The 18,900-nt window shown below is 40.2% G+C and overlaps 1 long non-coding RNA gene across 1 annotated transcript in view; it reads right to left on the reverse strand.

Annotated features, from left to right (window-relative positions):
- Positions 1-1,081: 1,081 nt before the first annotated feature.
- LOC134759442 (uncharacterized) overlaps positions 1,082-18,900 on the reverse strand; it is a 223,481-nt gene continuing 205,662 nt past the window's right edge. Inside the window, exon 3 of the long non-coding RNA XR_010135640.1 lies at positions 1,082-3,276. This is a non-coding gene — a long non-coding RNA (uncharacterized LOC134759442). The remainder of the gene's footprint in view (positions 3,277-18,900) is intronic.

Genomic DNA, 18,900 nt, shown 5'->3' on the forward strand with positions numbered 1-18,900 from the left:
AAAAAAGTAAATAGCATTTATGCTTAGCTTCTTCATCCTTCTTTCTTCTTTCCTCCTTAACCCAAACAGCAAACAGATATATATTATAAACCAAATATGAATCTATAGCACTTTAAACAGTGCACCTGGGCTTGGGAATTCTCTTATTACCAATAAGCATCCAGATTTAACATTTACCGATCTGTAGCTGCAAACTGTATCTCTAAAATCCCCTGAAACCAAACAACTAAACTCATCCCATCTCTTCTCCAAACGTTTTTCAATGTTTACAAAGAGAAGTTGCATAATCAGCTCAAGTAATGTTCTCATTGGATTCCATTAGAATGTGGCTCTCATCGCTTGCCTGGACCAAGACTTGAGAGGAGGCTGTTGCCAGCTGACCTCAAGGTAGCAAAAAAGAAAAAAAGATATAATGCCTTTAAACCCCAAGTAACAATGGGAAAGGGTGTGTTTCTTTATTAAATCTTTTTGTAGGTAGGTGAGGATAAGACTTCTCCAGGAACAGGGCGGGCTGCTAACCTCTGGAGGAACTGCCTCAGGGAGGAGTGTATAGATATGCATCAGGCTGATGGGATCCTCCCATGGGAGAAGTGGGCCTCACACCCTTCCTCACCCTTCCCTACTTCCTGGGCAATGTTCTGCTTCCCCCAAACTGGAGCAGGAGGCCCAGAGAGGAGGCAGTTTCCTGGGAGGAACCCAAACCAATGTGAGATGAGAAGGTCTTTAGGAAATGGGGGTCCCTGAGTACTGGTTCTTCAAGGTCAAGCACTTGAGCACCTCGCAAACCCCTGACAATTGAAACATATCTGGAGTCTTCTTCAGGTGTGTGTGTGTGTGTGTGTGTGTGTGTGTGTGTGTGTGTGTGAGAGAGAGAGAGAGAGAGAGAGAGAGAGAGAGAGAGAGAATATGAACGTGCAGTGTCCCAGTCCTGATCTCCTGGACTGGTGCCAGCCAGCCAGATGCCTGCCCTTGGCTGGCCAAGTTTTTGGCTCCTGAAAGTAGGCAGCTCCGGACTTGCGCGAGACCACAGAGAGAGTTCCAAGCCCCACCTGGCGCAGGCGACAACCTCTCAACCTGAAGCCAATCTCCGGTGGCGTCACAGGGCCCTCCTGGCGGCAGCCCAGTTCCGCACATGAACCGAACGGTCCTTTCTTAAATTTTGAGCTGGGGCTGCCTAAAATGTGCTGCCCCCGCAAGCATTTTACCTCCCTAACACTATTCTCTGCCCGTGCCACGCTGGCCTGCTCGAAGTCCCTTCCCAGGGCAGCACCCGGACTGAGATGTCTAAACTCTCCGGCAGGAAGGATACCTATCCAGACACCCGCACTGGATGTCCTGTCTGTTTGGCTTTGAGCTGGTCATTACGGTGTCTTTGGATCCTGCCTAACTTTTCTGTAATTTTTGTCAGAAATAAGGCCTCAGGAGAGCAAACGTTGAGTTATGCGCTCCTTCTCTGGAGTCTCCTGCTCTGGTGTTTGCGCTCCCACTGCGGCAAGGGAGGCCTGAGTCTCTTAGGGCAGGGGTCCAGGGTCTTGGGAGAGGCCTTAGGGCAAGGGGATGATCTTTTTCAGCCTCCCCTCCCCTCCTCCCACCCAGCGTCCTCATCCCCAACGCCTGCGATAGACTTGGGTCGCCCATTAGGAAGCTGATCCGCAGGGAAGTGGCAGGCTTGGCTCCTGGGGATCTTAGGCTCCATGGGAACTTCGGGGGTCTCGGAGCCCGTGAGCGGATCTAGCTACTACTTCCCCTAGGTTCTTCTCGGGCTTCAGTCCCTAAGAGTCTGGACTCCGGACTGCGGCACAGAATCCTTCTTGCCCGGAGCGGTATTACTGAGGCCTCTGCGTTCTGCCCCGCCCTGTCCCGCCGGCTTGGGTGCTTGGTTTCTAACCCGAGTATACTCGGAGTCTCCGGTCCTGCGCGCCCCCCTCCTCCCGGGAGAGCCCTGCATCTGGCTGCGGGTGAGGGAAAGCTTCGTGAACCCGGAGACCCAAGGACAGGGTCGGAGGGAGCGCGCGAACTTCCTCTGAGCAGGGCTCTCCCTCCCCTCCCCTCTCCCTCCAGGTCAATTTATGACTCAAACATGAGATAAGCCCTAGGCAGACGGTGACGCTGACTTCCCCGTGGGGGCGCGGGGAGAGAAGGGTGAGGCAGACGTACCCCCTCCGCGGCCTGGCCCTGTCCGGGGCCGCGTCGGGGTGTGGAGGGGCGACTCCCTTCCTCCGGGAGCCCCGACTCGCTCTCTCCCAGCGCGCCTCCTCTGCGCCCGTAAAGCTCGGCGCTGCAGGAGCACCGGGACCCGTCTGTTTTATTTCACTTAACACGATCTGCAAAGCCAAGGCCGGGTGAGGTGCGGCGCGGGAGAGGAGAGGATATGAAGGGACGTGGAACGAAGTTCTGCCAACTCCCTCCGTCTGATTCTTGGAATCCGGTGGCACCTTAAAGGACGGAATTGAGGACAAGGAGAAGATTATTAATCCCCGAAGCCCGCTCTGTCTATATGTAACAGCTCAGTGGTTACAGCTGGCGATCGCGGGGTGGGGGTTGGGGGTATAGACCGTGGGCCGTGGAACACATGGCATCTCTCCAGGGCATAAAATCAACCTAGCTGGTGGCTCCTATGGAGTTTGTAAATTGCGCGGAGCTGGCTGGGGGAAGCCAGTGAGCTGTCCATGGTGGTTAAGGCTCGTTGACGTGCGTGCTCGGGCTGTCCTGGCGAGGCACAGACCCCCTACCCCAGGGGCCGCAACGCCCCGGAGCCCCAGCCTGCCAGCGATCCAGCCGGTGTGCGCCCGACACGAGGCTGGACATGTCTGTTTGCACAACTCCAGGACGCGCTCTTGCACAGAGGCCGAATTCTAGAGATAGACGGAAAAATCTCCCGATTCCAAATTGTGGGTTTCCTTTTAGTTCCTTCCTGAACATGTCTTTCCCCACTCAGGCAACGTTTCACATGCTTTAAGAAACGTCCATCCATTTTAGTGGTCTCTCTCCTTTTCCTTTGCTAAAGTTCTGTTCTCTAAAGAGAGAGAAGCCAGTTGATGATCTTGTTAGGCTTCTGTTTGTTAAAAGCATCCACCAGCATTTGCACCATGTGGGATGTCCCCAACACCTGCTTTTATTGAGTGGGGAAACTGCTGCCAGGAGATTGTCTGGTATCTCAGGAAAATTGTACAGTTTCTTCTCTAGGGGTGATGAAGCCCTTTGTAGCATATTGTTCAGTGGGGCGACTTCTTCATTAATCACCATTGTCCTGAGCAGTGTGTCTGATCGCCACTCCTAGCAAAGGAGAAAACAAATTGCTATGGGAGTTTCCTTGTAGGTACAGTTTTCCCAGTTCTTGTGACATATTCTTATGAAAAAACACTTACAAAGGTAAGCTTCTATACATGTCTAAGGCAAAGGATGCTTTGCCTTTTAAATTATCTCCACATTTTACTTTTTTGTCTCTTAATTTATCCTGGCAATTTTCTCCTTACTTAACTCAGAGATCTCATCTTCAACTGAATAACGAATTACCTCAAATACTACAAAAGACTGCAAAATATTATAAACATTTATAACTCATTTGTATTACACGCCTTTATTTATGGGAATATAATTAACATCCAATACATAAGAGAATCTTTTACTTATTTCTGTACAAGATGTCAGATTGCTGCTTTTTACCCTTCCTTCTAATTGTGGTGTGGCAAATTAACAAAAGGGTGTGTGTGGGCATACTTATAAATAACTTTTAGAATATTTGATATTCAATAGAAAGTATTATGATTCAATAATTTTTAATAGCTTTTTTTCCTCTCTCAGCTTCTGGGTCTAAGTATAAAAATTGTCAGTGGGGAAAATGAAATATTTCTATAAATTCTTCTAAATGTTTTCCCAAGTCAATAAAATTGATATAATGCATTTTACTTTCCTTCTCTCTATTTACAAAAATTAAGGAAATAAGATTTGAATGTGTACCCAGTTTTTGAAAAGTAAGAAATAAACCGTCATCATAATATTGTATTATTATTTTGAAATGTGGAAGTTTAGTTTTGTTCTGTGACTCTTTGGTAGCTGGCCTTCTGTGCATCTCTTAGACCTCCTTTCTATGAAAGAAAAAAATATATAGTAATATAAATAGATTTCATTCTCTTATACTTTATCTGCTTGTACAACTTGGGGTGCTTTTTTGTTTTGTTTTTCTCCTCTCTGTGGCTTCACATTTTCCTGTCTCCCATAGTGATACTGATTGAGAGTTTTCCCTTTAAAGTTCAATCTAATTTTCTTCAGTTTCCTTATTGTTTTTTTAAAAAAAGTTTTCTCCAACAGCTTCTTATTAGATTTTAAAGATCTCTTTATTTGAGCCATTAAATTCATCACATTTGTTAGGGAGAAAGCATTCTACCAGTAGCTCTGTTGAAGCTGCTAGACCTTTTTCCCCCTTGCTTTTAAAAGGAAAGCATTCAACTGGTAGAACTGATCATGAGCTAAAACCCAAACAAACAAATAAGCACCTCATGAGTCTCTTGTTTGTGTTATGATCACTTTCCCCATGTGCCCAACACTGCTGTGAGCCCAGAGTAGGTCCTCCGAAGAGATCTGTGGAATCAAATTGAATTACAGTTCTCCTCACTTTTGAGAGATGAAAGTATATTTTTAATTATTTTAGACATCTTTTCCAAAATCCATATGCAAAGCTTTTTGATCTGTTGCTGGAAAACTTTGCTAAAGCATATTAAAAAAAAAAAAAAGCCGTGGTAGATTTGGGGGGCATCCCGGGTCCCTTTCAGCCTCAAAAACATCTCCATGTGCTGAATGCATGGTATTATAAGCTTTCCTGAAGCTATTTCTCTCCTCACTTCATTTGTACTTCTCTTCCCAGGGACTGGTAAATAAGGGGGCCGGGGGAATGAACGTGGACTCTTGCTGCATCACGATATATTGAGATCAATTATTTTGTGGGAGTACTTAATGCTTAAAAAAATTTCAACTGACCTTAGCGCAATTCTGTTGCACTTTGCTCTTTTGCTTTCCATCCTGCTAAGCTGTTAATTACACAGAGAATTGCCAAGGTGCTTTTAATGGTTAAAAAAAGGAAGCCGCTTTTTGTGGAAAGGATAAAAAAGGTTTTTGTCCTGTAAACACAGGTCACATTCTTTGTAAAGCTGTTCTTAATAGGCAAAAATTTACATGTCTATAACAGTTAAATTACTCTTTAAAAGACCTATGATGGCCTTAAATGGAGCAGGAGCTCCAGTGTGATTGATATGGTTCCAAAAATCCCACGTCTTAAAAAGAGTTTCATTGTCGAGGTGCACCAGGGTGTACTTTCAGATCGATAATACACAGTCTGGCCATCACAACCACATTATTTCCCTCATCTCATTCCAACCCCGGTGTGGTAAAACCAAAGAGACACAGGATCAAGGAAAGTTTGAGGATTTGCAGGGAAAGGGCTGTGTAAGTACAGTGAGTACAGATTTTTAAGATCTTCCCCAGACTTCTAAACAGTTGAGAAGGTAGCTTGTTTGCTAAGTAGTGCAAAGTGTCTCCAGGTCTATCGCTGGAACTGCTGACATAATTAATGATTTCATTCGGAGTCTGAAAGAAGGTACTTGTATTCCCTCTGGCATGGGCAGGCCAAGTTCATGTCCAAACTCTAATACTTTGGGTTGATTTTAGCTAACAAGACTGTTGGTCCTCTTGTTGCACACCCAGAACATGAAAGCCAAATATTATATTAGGCCTTGATACTTCCCAGCCTTGAGGAGGTAGGTTGACACATCCTAAATATATAAACAGCCACTATTATCTAAAGATGGATTATGTTTGGCTGAGAGAGTCATTACTCCTAGGTCAAACTGGGAAAACTAAAAACCGTAGAACACCCTACCCCACCAAACACATAGCAAACTACTTAAAAATCATTATTTTCCACTCAAACCTTACATGCAAAAATTTTCTTGTCCCATCTCATACTATGAGGTTAATGGCAATCCTTGAAAATTAATTATGTACTGAAAAGACTTCAATAATATTTCTGCTAAAAATAAACTGGAGGCAGATTAGTGCCCTGGATTCATGATTGCTTACATCTGGTTTCTATTTCTGTGAGTTTCATTTGGTTCTCAGAGAGTTCATTCACAGTCATCACAAGTCCAGTTTCCTGTTCTCCAATGGGAGAGCTTGTCTTGATGACCCATATAGTTTTTCATCTGAATGCTGCATTTTTTTTTTTTTTCACATTAGGAGATGTGGAAAGGGAGAATGAAAAATACATCAGGTCTAATCCAGCCAAACTGAAACCTGAAAAACATTTTTCGGCACCTGGCTTATCCAGAATCCAGTGGCAAATAACAACGAAGAAATCACTCCATGTTAGACCCTTATAAAATGAGGTAGGAAAGAAAAGAGAAAATAGAAGGAAGGAGAGGAAGGGAAGATGGAAGGAAGGGAGGGGAGGGGAAGAATGGAAGAAGGAATGATTTAAAGGAAGGGCTTCTTGCTGAGAAGAACCCCCATACTTGTCCCATCATATTTCCCATTACCCGTAAGACATGGGCAAGGGGTTTTCTTCTTACCATGTTAACATTAAGACTTTTCTCAAAGAAGAAATCGAGTTGTACTGGCTGCTCATTGAACACAATCTCTTGAATTTCTTCAAACACTTAGGGTTGAAGGGGCAGAATGTCATACAAGCCTTACTTAGTTCCTGCTGATCTGGCTTATGTAGACCAGTGTGACTCTAGCTTATAAGCCATCCTGTGTAACATCATTTTTCACCATCTAGAACTTCTCAATTTTTCTCCTCTGTGTAAGTAACACCTTACCCCCTTTTTGAGATGATGATTCTATCTAAAGATCCTGTCTAGATGATACTTCAAGTCTCATGTAGCCTGTTTTTCACCCCATCATATGATTTTCCTACATTTCCTTCCTGCTGATAACTCAAAAACCAAGTATCCAAAATATCCCAGATGTTATCTACATTCAACAGCAATAATTCCAAATATTATTGAGCTCATGTACCTGGCACTCTGATGACTTAAAAATAGTATTATTTCATTTACAACATATTGCGGCCTTGATTTTTTCTAACTAGGTTAAATAATTACTAGAACTGAGACTGGGATTCAGTTTTGCCTGACACTACATTGCCTCTTTAGTATGATGCACATCCATGGATTGTTAGCCTTGATTTGGCTGATGTGACTGGCTAGGCAACTGGTATCTTCTCTCACCCACCTGTGTGGATTCCTGAAAGCTGTGCACTCAGATGAAGAAATTGATAAGAGCCATTATTTCATCAAGGGTTATTGAGATGCTGAACTCCTCTGGTGGGAAGCACACCATAGGATGCTTTAACTCTACAGAGCAAAATAAAAAGAACATCTTCTCTTCTGCTAGTTACATGGTCTTACTACTATGCTATGGAAATAGTCTAAGGATCAACTTTATCTGAGGGTGTTATGTCAACATTTATTGAGAGTCTACTTTATACTAAGTTCTATTCTTGGAACTTTAAAGAAATCCACATGCATTGGACTATTATTACTCTAGTGCCCATAGAAGTACTTTATTGGGTCAGGTTTTTTTTTCCTTTTCTTTTAAAATCAATTTGGACCTGCCTATCTCAGCAATAGCATACTTTTTAAAAGGTCATGTGAAAATATGTATATATCCTTCAATAAACTGCTATCAAATAAACTTTCACTTAAGCTATTGATTACCTACTATGTTCAAGCCCTCTATTAAAATACAAAAGAAAAGCCCTACACCAGGACTATATTTCTTCTTTTATTGCTTGGGCCACATTCTTTACCTTTTATTTGTAAATTACTTCAAACCTGTTTTGAAAGTAAGCAAGTACAAAAAGAAAACGTGGCATGGAACTGAGATACACAGTCAGGGCTATTTACAGAGCCCATAAACTGTGTTCATTAGTTCATTCAGTTATTCAACAAATATTTCTTTGAAATACTTGAATGCATATGAGCCCAGCACTGTATTAGGTTCTGGGATTACACTGATATAAAATTTGCAGCCTATTCAGAACTGCAAATTTTTAAATTCTTGTTTATTAAATATTTGACCAATTTTTTAAATTAGAAATCTTTGAATTTTGTCATACTAAGTATTTCACTTTGTTTATTGTCTGTCTCTTCCCATTGGAATAAACGCTAATTTTGTGAGGGTTAAGGTTTTTGTCTGTTTATCTCTAGCACTTAGAAAAATGCTTGGCACATGGTAGGAAATCAAAAAATATTTCAAAGAATAGAAGAATGAATGAAGGTTGAAAGGCGCAAATACCTTTCCTCTACATACATATATTGGCACACGAACAAATATACATATTTCTTTGGTAAGACAGATTTCTACCCTGAGTTGGCAATTTTCTTAATGATCACTACATACTTATTATATCAATAAACTAAAGGATCACTGGTATATGAAACTAATGTCAGGTTAAACATGATTACCTTTTGAAAATCCTATGTGATAAGTTAGACTTGCCCAGAAATAAATTGTTTTTAGCCACAGTAATATTTTTACTATAAAGGCAAGTCTTATTTTCATTGCTATGTTCATTTATTTTACCTCCCAAACTACAACACAATTAAAATAGTCTCTAAGATCAGATCATGTAGCCAAAGTGGATAATGTTATTTTACCACACCCAAGTAAAGATTCCTGCTAGTAGGAAAGACTGGTTATTGTCCTTTAGGTGGTATCATCATAGCTGAATGATGAATCAACGAAAGTTTTTGTATGTTGAACTTGTATTTTTTTCCTACACTAAGTTAAATATGTTTTCTTGTCATGGCAGATGAGTTGGAGAGAATAGTGTCATACCTGAGTCAGTTCCCCACTCCTTTCCCTGACTGCCACATTCAACTCTATAATAAAGCCTAGGAATGCATTTTCAGTAATTTTTTAAAACCTCATTTTCCCCTCAGATGACCTATGATAGCTGTGATTAAGTGCTACATTTTCCTTACAATCACTCTGAACAATTCCCTTCCAGTTCACCATGGCGTTATGAGCTTGATATATTTGCTATGTTGGTTCAGAAGAATGCAGAATTGTGTTAAAAACCAAAAAAATCAGATTTACAAACCCCATATCTTATAATTCTATGTATTAAATTTTCAGTGGGGTTTCAGACCTCTGTGAATGTGTGAGACCTTATTATTGAGTTTTTTCCTATCCCATCAAGAAGGGCTAGTTACATACCCCAGTAGATAAAACCTCAAATGCAAGCAACATTGCACTGTTTGTTAGAAACACATCATTGGATAGGACTTGGAAATCATAGTTGCTGTCTTGTTCTTGGCAGGAAGACTGTTTGAATGGGGCCTATCTCAAGCTCTAATAGAAGTTGCTGGAAGAATAATAGTGGGCAACGTTTCTGGCAGAATGCCAAGGGTAGTGGAAACTACTTTCATCTTATAAACTGGAGATAATAGAGCAGAATGACCTTAAGGGGTGCTTTTAAAAGGGACATCAGACCACCCTATGCTTAATGAGGTATCACACTTTTGATTTAGAGGATGATTCAAATAATTAGGGCTTCAGTGCAGGTATAAATAATGAAAATCAGGGGAAAATTGAGTGCTTTAACAACTTCAGGAGACTATTCCTTGTCACTCAGCCAACCATCAGCACATTGTACATTCCAAGTCCCCTTGGGAATATTGCTCATTCATTAGGTTCTTCCAGTTGCTCCTCAAAGAAACGTTATCATTATGTTCTACTGAACCAAAGAAAAACAGATTGTAAGGCAAAGCCACAGGCTTTGTATCAAGGAGAAACACCTGAATTGCAACCTGTTGGCTTCCAATTTTTGCTGAGTTTGTTTAGGAACTAAGGACTATATTTATCTTTTGTCTTGAATATATATTGGCAATGTGGGCTGTGGAAAGAGTGAGTCAAGAAGTTAGATTTTAGTTTTGGCTCTTCCTTTTACCAGCTAGTTTTATAAACTCAGAAAAGGCACAAAACGTCTTAGAGTCTGACTTTATTCACATTTAAGATGGGAATAGCATTAGTGTACACTCCATAGGGCTGTCATAATCAAATGAAGTAATACAGGTAAAGTTGCTTTATAAGATAGAAAGCCCTATTGAAATATTTAGTTCAGTGCATATATTATATTTAACCATTATTCTAGGTAGAAATACATAGATCTTAATTTAAATTGCTCCCTTCTCAAACACTTTTACGCTGCTGTTGGAAATGTAAATTATTACAACCACTATGAAAATTATTACAACCACTATGAAAATTATTACAAACCACTATGAAAAATAGTATGGAGATGCCTTAAAGAACTAAAAGTAGATGTACCATTCGATCCAGCAATCTCACTACTGGGTATCTACCCAGATGAAAATAAATCATTATATGAAAAAGACACATGCACACACATTTTTGTAGCAGCATTATCCTCAGTTGCAAAGATATGAAATCAACCTAAGTGCCCATTGACCAACAAGTGGATAAAGAAAATGAGGTATATATAAAACATGGAATACTACTCAGCCATAAAAAGAGATGAAATCATGTCTTTTGCAGCAACTTGGATGGAGCTGGAGGCCATTATTCTAAGTGAAGTAACTCAGGAATGAAAAACCAAATATCGTATGTTTTCACTTACAAGTGGGAGCTAAGCTATGAGGATGTAAAGGCATAGAATGACATAATGGACTTGGGGGGAAAGGATGGAAGAGGGTGAGGGATAAAAGACGACATATGAGGTACAGCATACACTTCTTGGGTGATGGATGCACTCAAATCTGAGAAATCATCACTAAAGAACATATCGATGTAACAAAAAGCCACCTGTACCCCCAAAACTATTGAAATTAAAAAAATTACTTTTCAGACATTCAGATTAGCATTTTGTAACACATTGGGACAATTAGACAATGAAAATGACCTTAAGACTGAAGATTTTTGTCTGGCCTTTTCCTCTCTCAATATTTTCCTTCTTTTACCTGAAAAATGTTAGTATTGTATAAATCAGTTCAGGAAATGCCATCTTACCTGATTCCCAGCATGAATACCATATTGAATATCTTTTAATAAAGGGTAGCGAATTGATTTGTAACAGGGTTTTGAAAATAGCTGCTATTATCTAAGCATCTTTGTTTGGACAGCAATTTCAGCTGTGGCTATTACAATCCCTGTGGCATCCCATGAGTCAGCAATGTTCAGTTTTGGGGAGAGTCAGTTTGACCCTTTGGGTAACCATGGTATCTAACGACTTCTCAGACATAACAAACTTTGAGGCTGGGGTCAGAATAGAGAGATAAGAATTAACAGTGGAGGAATCAGAACCAAAGGGCATGAGTCAGGATAGTCAGCAAATACACTGTGTCATAGGAAAGGGGGAAAAACCCAAAGCTCTTAACTGGGGAGATTAAATAAGGCAACAGAATAGCAAAAAGAAAGAGGAGAAATATCAAATCACATAGAGACTCTCATTTAAAGTTACTATTTGTGTGTACATCTGTCTGAACATATTGAAGTTTTGATATACCCTACCAAAGGATTTTTCAGCCCACTAATTCTTAGAAATGAGGACCTGTCTAGATGGGAGAAGCTGAAAGGACATGGATTGGTAAGATCTGATCAAGGTCTGAATTTTTCCAAATAATGCTTGTCTGCCTTAGGGACTGTAATTTTTTTCCTACTGCAGCCAACTCCATGGCTATAAACAGCATAAATTCCATTCTGAAAGTCTCTGTATCTGGGTGATATTTGGAATTGGAATTGTGGAGAGGAGAGTATCTGAAAGTCCAAGGATCTTTGCTAATGCACACAGGCCTAGCTAGCTTGGAGCCTTAATTCTCACTGTCATGAAGATTTATGTTAGGCCTGGAAAGAATTAATGAGATTAATAATTCAGCTTATCATTTATTTACTGAACTGAATTCTACAGGCTATATAAATATGAAAAGGACACTGTCTGTTCTTTCCCTTGAAGGGTTTACAGACTTGTGCGTGTGGGAATTAGGCTTATATAAAATAATGACGGCCTCCATTTTTACTCCTCAGAGTAAAATCAAATATTTATGGGAGGAGTAAATTGAATACAAAATGCAATCATATGCAGTGTTATTTATCCAGTAAGAAAGAAAAGACAAATAAAACCTTCAGCTCCTTTTAATGGCACCGGGCTTCCAACAGAGAAGCAAACAGCCCAATGTGCCACAGTGCAGGAATACTTATTCCTAAAGAGGGGGCATAGCTCTGTTAATATGAGTATTCTTTTATCAATAATGATTAGAATGGACCATCCCTAAGAGAAGTTCATATTTTAGAGAGATTACCTACTTAGCAGATACTGTTGGTTACCTCACATCTTTTCTGGCACATCTTTCTTCCTTCCTAATAGGACCCTGATTTTGCTCAGGCATTCCCCACTTCATGTGACGATATTCTTTGGGGTGGGCAGGCCCCAGCTCCAACTTTCAGTCCTGGCAATTCCAGAGTCCTGGCTGGTTTAAACCAATTATGGTGGTCCTATCCCCTTACCAGTGATTTGTTAAGCATAGGTATGTGATCTAACTCTGTTCAATACAATCTTGGCTGGAGAAGTGCTGAGAGATTCTGGGAAGAGTTTCTTTGCTCCTCAGAGAAACATAGAGCGTCCGCTCTTCCTCCTGTAGACACTGTTGTACCAGAGATGACTGCTGGATCTGTGGCAGCCATCTTGCTCTCTGCCTGAGTACGAAGCTAACATTGAGAGGAAGGATGAGCCTGGAGGATCTTAAGAGAAGCAGAGTTTTGACTTCATTTATGTGATGCCTGGTGATTGACTTACCTATGAAATTTTGTCATGAGAGATAATAAATGTTATAAATATTAAGCCACTTTGAGTTGAGTTTTGTTATTTGTAGCTAAGACATTTCTAACAGATAGTTACCTAGTGAGGGAACTGGAGACACCATAGCTGTCACTGGTGTTCTGTATTTGGAGTTTAGTTGAAGAACCCACCTTCACCCTTGCTCATACCTGAAGCCCATCTTTCACCCAGAGGCCATGAAATTGAGCAGAGGTAAATGTCAAAGGTGACCTAATTGAAGTCTAGGATATGCCTTGAGTTGGAGAATTCCAACTATCACACTTTATCCAAATATCACACCTTATCCATGGAACTAGTGATGTTTTTCTGGAGAAAGACTTGGAGCTGGTTGGTCTGGGAGGCTTGAGAAGGTTGATGTATGCCGAAATCCGCATTTTAAAATGCCTTCCCTACTGTGACACAGTGAAAGTCCAAATTAGCCAAAATTATGTTTTTTAATCCTCCACTCTGATAATGCTTCTTGCAATGCCTGAGTAAAGTACTTTGAATATGTATTATAGTCTTGTGTGTTAGGCTGGTAAAAACTGTAAGACGGTGGGCTAGGAGTTGAGGTTTTTCCTCAATTTCATAGTCTTTTAGGCACTACTAACCACTTTTTTCATTGGATAGACTATGCCGTATCATAGCAATGAAAGTGATCCACAAACTTGGAGTCACCAGGGAAGACAGAGCATATTTCATTTTTTTCTAGGACACTGTTTTTTCCCACCTAACATACTAACCTCTCTAAAATTAGGCCGCATCTCACAATTGCTGTTGGCCAAGTGGCAGTCACAAGGGAGTTGTAATTGCCTATTCACATGCACCAAAACTCATAGAATTGGCTCTAGTGGCTTGGAAGAAATTCCTAAAGATTATAGTGGAGCACTCTTAAGAAATGCTATATCACTAACTGTCTCGATGGCCCAACGGATGATATTGCATATGTAAACATGGACACGATTGATTCTGAGTCTGAAGGTCATTCAGAAAAGCCAGACTCCGAATGTGAATAACGTAACCAATATATTTTGTGATGAAAACTTATGTCTATATGTTTAATAGAGCTTTTCCATAAGTAAAAACAAAAAAAATTCAAGTTATAAGAACATACTGGGTCAAGTGTGGTTGCTCATGCCTGTAATCTCAGCACTTTGGGAGGCCGAGGCAGGAGGATTGCTTGAGCCTAGTAGTTTGAGACCAGCCTAGGCAGCACAGCAGGACTCCATCTCTACAAAAAAAATTTTAAATTAGCCTAGTGTGGTGGCAAGTGCTTGTAGTGCCAGCTGCTCGAGAAGCTGAGGCGAGAGGATCCCTTGAGCCCAAGAGGTCGAGGCTACAATGAGCTATGATTGTGTCACTGCACTCCAGCCTGGGTGGCAGAGCAAGACTTTGTCTCAAACAAAACAAAAAAACCCAACCAAACAAAAAAAATCCACATTGTATCATAGCTCCATTGGCATCATTAAAAAATTATTTTAGCGGTATGTGAAATAATGCTGCATCTATAGTTGATAACATCTTAGATTCAATGAAAGATGGTGACTAGAAGCTGAGACCCCATTGTCAAGCAAAAACCAGATGCTTCCTTTTTTTTTTTTTCTTTTTTTGAGTTGGAGTTTCACTCTTTTTGGCCAGCCTGGAGTGCAACGGCATGATATTGGTTCACTGCAACCTCCACCTCCTGGGTTCAAGTGATTCTCCTGCCTCAGCCTCCCCAGTAGCTGGGATTATAGGTGCCTGCCACCAAGCCCGGCTAATTTTTTGTATTTTTAGTAGAGATGGGGTTTCACCATGTTGGCCAAGCTGGTCTTGAACTCCTGACCTTACAAGCGATCCACCTGCCTTGGCCTCCCAGAGTGCTGGGATTACAGGCATAAGCCACCATGCCTGACAACCAAATGCTTCTTATGCCATCCTTGCCAGGAGATTCTTTCCTCTGAGCATAGTCAACTCTCTGTCGCTCTTTTTTGAATCAGTATCTCAAGTGGCTACTCCTGATTGACTAGATTCAGTCACATGACTGCTTCCTAGCTGTGAAGGAATCTGAGGATGTGATTTGTAATTTCTGTGGTGGGGAGATGAGATTCATGACATGAGACTATCTCAAATTGTAGAAATGTAGGCACACTTGAATAAAGAAATAACATATGACATGGGCTTCAAAGGTTAGGTGCCATTTTTAACTAGTAGAGATGAGTAGGGAAAATATTTTTCGTGGAAAAATTAGCATGAATTCAGAAAAACGTTGCCTATGTTTGAGGATAAGAAAGGAGTGTGACACACTAATGGGAATTGTAGGAAAGGTCTGCTGGAGCCAGATGGTGGCAGGGTTTCAGGCTTAGGAACTTTTGTATTCCAAGGGCCATATGGAACCATTAGGCATGGGGATTGGAAGATTCTGTGGTTGCTTTAGTCTCAGATAATCCATGGACTCCAGCATACCAAGGACAGGATTGGTTCAATGATACTCTTGGGAACTTAGAAGGGATCTGCCTTTAAACTGAGTTTTTCTTTGTAAATATATTTTCTAAGGTTCTAAGAAATACATACTTAATTAGATACCTCAGCTCCTTTTTAATGAAATGCTCACACTGTGTGATTATTTTCTAAAACAGTCATTGTAGGATTTGGTATGGATGTGGGCTGTATCCTTTATGCATTTCCCGACCCTTTCTTCTACCCTCTAGCAAGAGAATTTGAGGTGGTTTGAGGTTTGGAAGAAAGGTTGGAAGGCACATGCTCAAGCATGTCAGTCTTCACTAATTGAGTGAGTGTTGACATAACAATTTCTTCCTTTTCTCTTTGTTCTTTTCTCCTCTTGGCCTTCAAACCATAATTCTTATTTTATAAGTGTAAAATCTGTAAGTGAAGTTCCACTGTGATGGGAAATGGATATAGGCAAAGGGTTATATCTAAACTTGAAAGAGCTAAATCCAGTCACTTCAATAAGGCAGAAGAGCTGGCTCATATACTCATTACCAGCTTAGCTCTCTACAAAGGCTGCACTGGGAGAAGGAGTGAATCACAAGGTTTTTGTTATCAATAAATCAAGTGGTTGATGCTGCTATAGCTTTGTGATTTTTTTCTGTTAGTGCTTTCAAAAAAACAAGACACTGTACATAAAATTTATTATGTACATTTTATTCTTTTTAAAGTATACTGTTGATAGCAGCTACTAACTCTGAGCCTATGACATAAAAAGCTGATGTGATTAGCAGTCTCTATGCCATACACAGTGTCTTTTTGTTCTTTAGTGTTGCTGCTACTTGCAATGGCTGTTGTTATTTGTAAATTGCATCTTAGCTTTATGATCTACCTGATTGTTTTGCTTCCAGAATCACTTATTGCATCAGTTAGCTTTCACAGTAGACAAAGCATCCAAAAAATAAGGGCTTAATACTACAACCACTTATAATTGCTCACGAACTGCAAGTCAGTTTGGTGCCTCTGCTGATCTAAGGCAGACACACAAGTAGCTAGGCTCACTCATGCGCCTGTGGTCAGCTGGTGACTTAGCTGTGGACTCTGTGTGAATGAGGATGTGTCTGGTGGTTGTCTCACTGTTTGCTAGGAAGATGGAGGTGACTGGGCCACATGCCTCTCACCATCCAACAGTTTGAAAGCTATCAGGTCTGTTAAGGCCCCAATGCAGAACCCTCACACTGTAACTTCCTTTACATTCTGTTGGTCTCCATAAGTCATATGACCAGCCCAGATTCAAGAGGTAAGGAAATAGACTCCACCTCTTGATGGAGGAGCTGAAAAGTATTTTGGCTGTTTTCTCAATCACAATCACTTTCTCTTAAGGTAGAGTGACTGACTGGTATGCCTTCCCCTATAGTTTCCCAGTTGCAAAAATCTATGCTATGCAAAGTTGTTTCCCCTTGATTCACTTTGTTTATGATGGATTCTCTCTGGTTATAGATTGAAAATTTTGCCCTCTTTCTTTCTCCTTAAACACTCAGTAACCCAGCTACTGTGGGTAGTGAAAACAGCACTAAAGTTTTGGTTTTATTTTGATGTGTAAAGAGGCACTGAGAGAGTTCAAATTTCATCAACTGCAAATTGAGAGGAAAAAATCTTTTAATTCAAAATCTTTTCATGATAAAAATGTTTGGTTGGGCACAGTGTCTCATGCCTGTAATTCCAGCACTTTGGGAGGCTGAAGTGGATCAATTGAGGTCAGAAGTTCGAGACCAGCCTGGCCGACATGGTGAAACCCCGTTTCTACTAAAAATAATTAAAAACAATTAGCCAGGTGTGGTGGTGCATGCCTGTAATCCCAGCTACTCAGGAGGCTGAGGCAGGAGAATTGCTTGAACCTAGAAGGCAGAGGTTGCAGTGAGCCAGGATCGCTCCACTGCACTCCAGCCTGGGTGACAGGGCGAGACACTGTCTAAAACAAACAAACAAACAAACAAACAAACAAACAAACAAACCCTTTTTCAACAAACTAAGTATAGAAGAAATTTATCTCAACATAATAAAGGCCATAGGTAGCATTATACTCAAGGATGAAAAACTGAAAGCTTTTCCTCTAAGATCAGGAACTAGGCAAGGATGCCTACTCTTCAACATGCAACTGGAACCCCCAGCCAGAGCAATTAGGCAGGAAAAATGAATGAAAGGCATCCAAATCAGAACAAAAGTTGTAAAATTTTATGTTTGCAGAGGACATGATCTTACATATAGAAAAAGACTCCACAAAATAACCCTTTTAGAACTAATAAACACATTTAGCAAAGCTTCAAGATACAAAACCAATATACAAAAATCAGTGGTGTTTCTATACACTGACAACAAACTGAAAAGAAAATTTTAAAAAATCCCATTTGCAATAGCATCAAAAATAGTAAAATATTTAGCAATAAACTTAACCAAGAAGGTTAAAAACCTGTACACTGAGCTAGAAGATACTGATGAAAGAAATTAAACACAAATAAGTGGAAAGACATCTCATGTACATGAATTGGAAGGCTTAATGTAGTTAAAATGTTCATACCCAAAGTGATCTACAGATTTAATACAGTCCCTATCAAAATCCCAATGGTACTTTTTACAGCAATAGAAAAACAACCCTAAATTTCATATAAAACCACAAAAGATCCTGAGTAGCCAAAGCAATCTTAAGAAAGGAGAACAAAGCTGGAGGCATCACAATTCTTGATTGTAAAACATATCACAAAGCTATGGTAATTAAAACATTATGGTACCAGCATAAAGAAAGATATGTATACCAATCAAACAGATTAGGGAGCTCAGAAATAAACCCACGCATACACAGTCAACTGATCTTTGACAAAGGTTCCAAGAATACATGATGCGGAAAGGATAGTATCTTCAATAAATGTTGCTGGGAAAACTGGATATCCATGTGCAAAAGAATGAAATTGGTCCCTTACACAATACACAGAAAACATCATATACAAAAATCAACTAAAATGGAATTAAATATTAAAGTGTGAGACCTAAAACTACTGAATAACTCCTAGAAGAAAATGTAGGAGAAAAACTTCATGACATTGGGCTCAGCAATATTTCTTTGGTATGACACCAAAAAACACAAGCAACAAAGGCAAAAACAGACAAATGGCACTGTATCAAACTAAAAATCATCTAAATTGCAAAGGAAACAATCAAAAGAGTGAAAAGGCAACCTACAGAATGGGAGAAAAATATTTGCAAACTATATATCTGATAAGGGGTTAATATCCCTAATATATAAGGACCTCCTACAATTCAATAGCAAACCACAAATAACCCCGTGTTAATAATGGGCAGTGGATTTGAACAGACATTTCTCTGCAGAAGACAAACAAGTGGCCAAGAAACATATGTCAGGGTGCTTAGCATCACTCATCATCAGGTAAATGCAAATCAAAACCAGTGAGATATCACCTCACACCTGTTAGGATGACTATTATAAAAATAAAAAAGATAACAAATGTTGGTGAAGATGTGGAGAAATTGGAACTCTTGTGCAATATTGATGGGAATGTAAAATGGGTTCAGCCTCAATGGAAAACTGTATATAGTTTCCTCAAAAAAATTATAAATAGGACTAC

Source organism: Pongo abelii, chromosome 10 (genome assembly GCF_028885655.2).
Source record: "Pongo abelii isolate AG06213 chromosome 10, NHGRI_mPonAbe1-v2.0_pri, whole genome shotgun sequence".
Taxonomy (NCBI): domain Eukaryota; kingdom Metazoa; phylum Chordata; class Mammalia; order Primates; family Hominidae; genus Pongo; species Pongo abelii.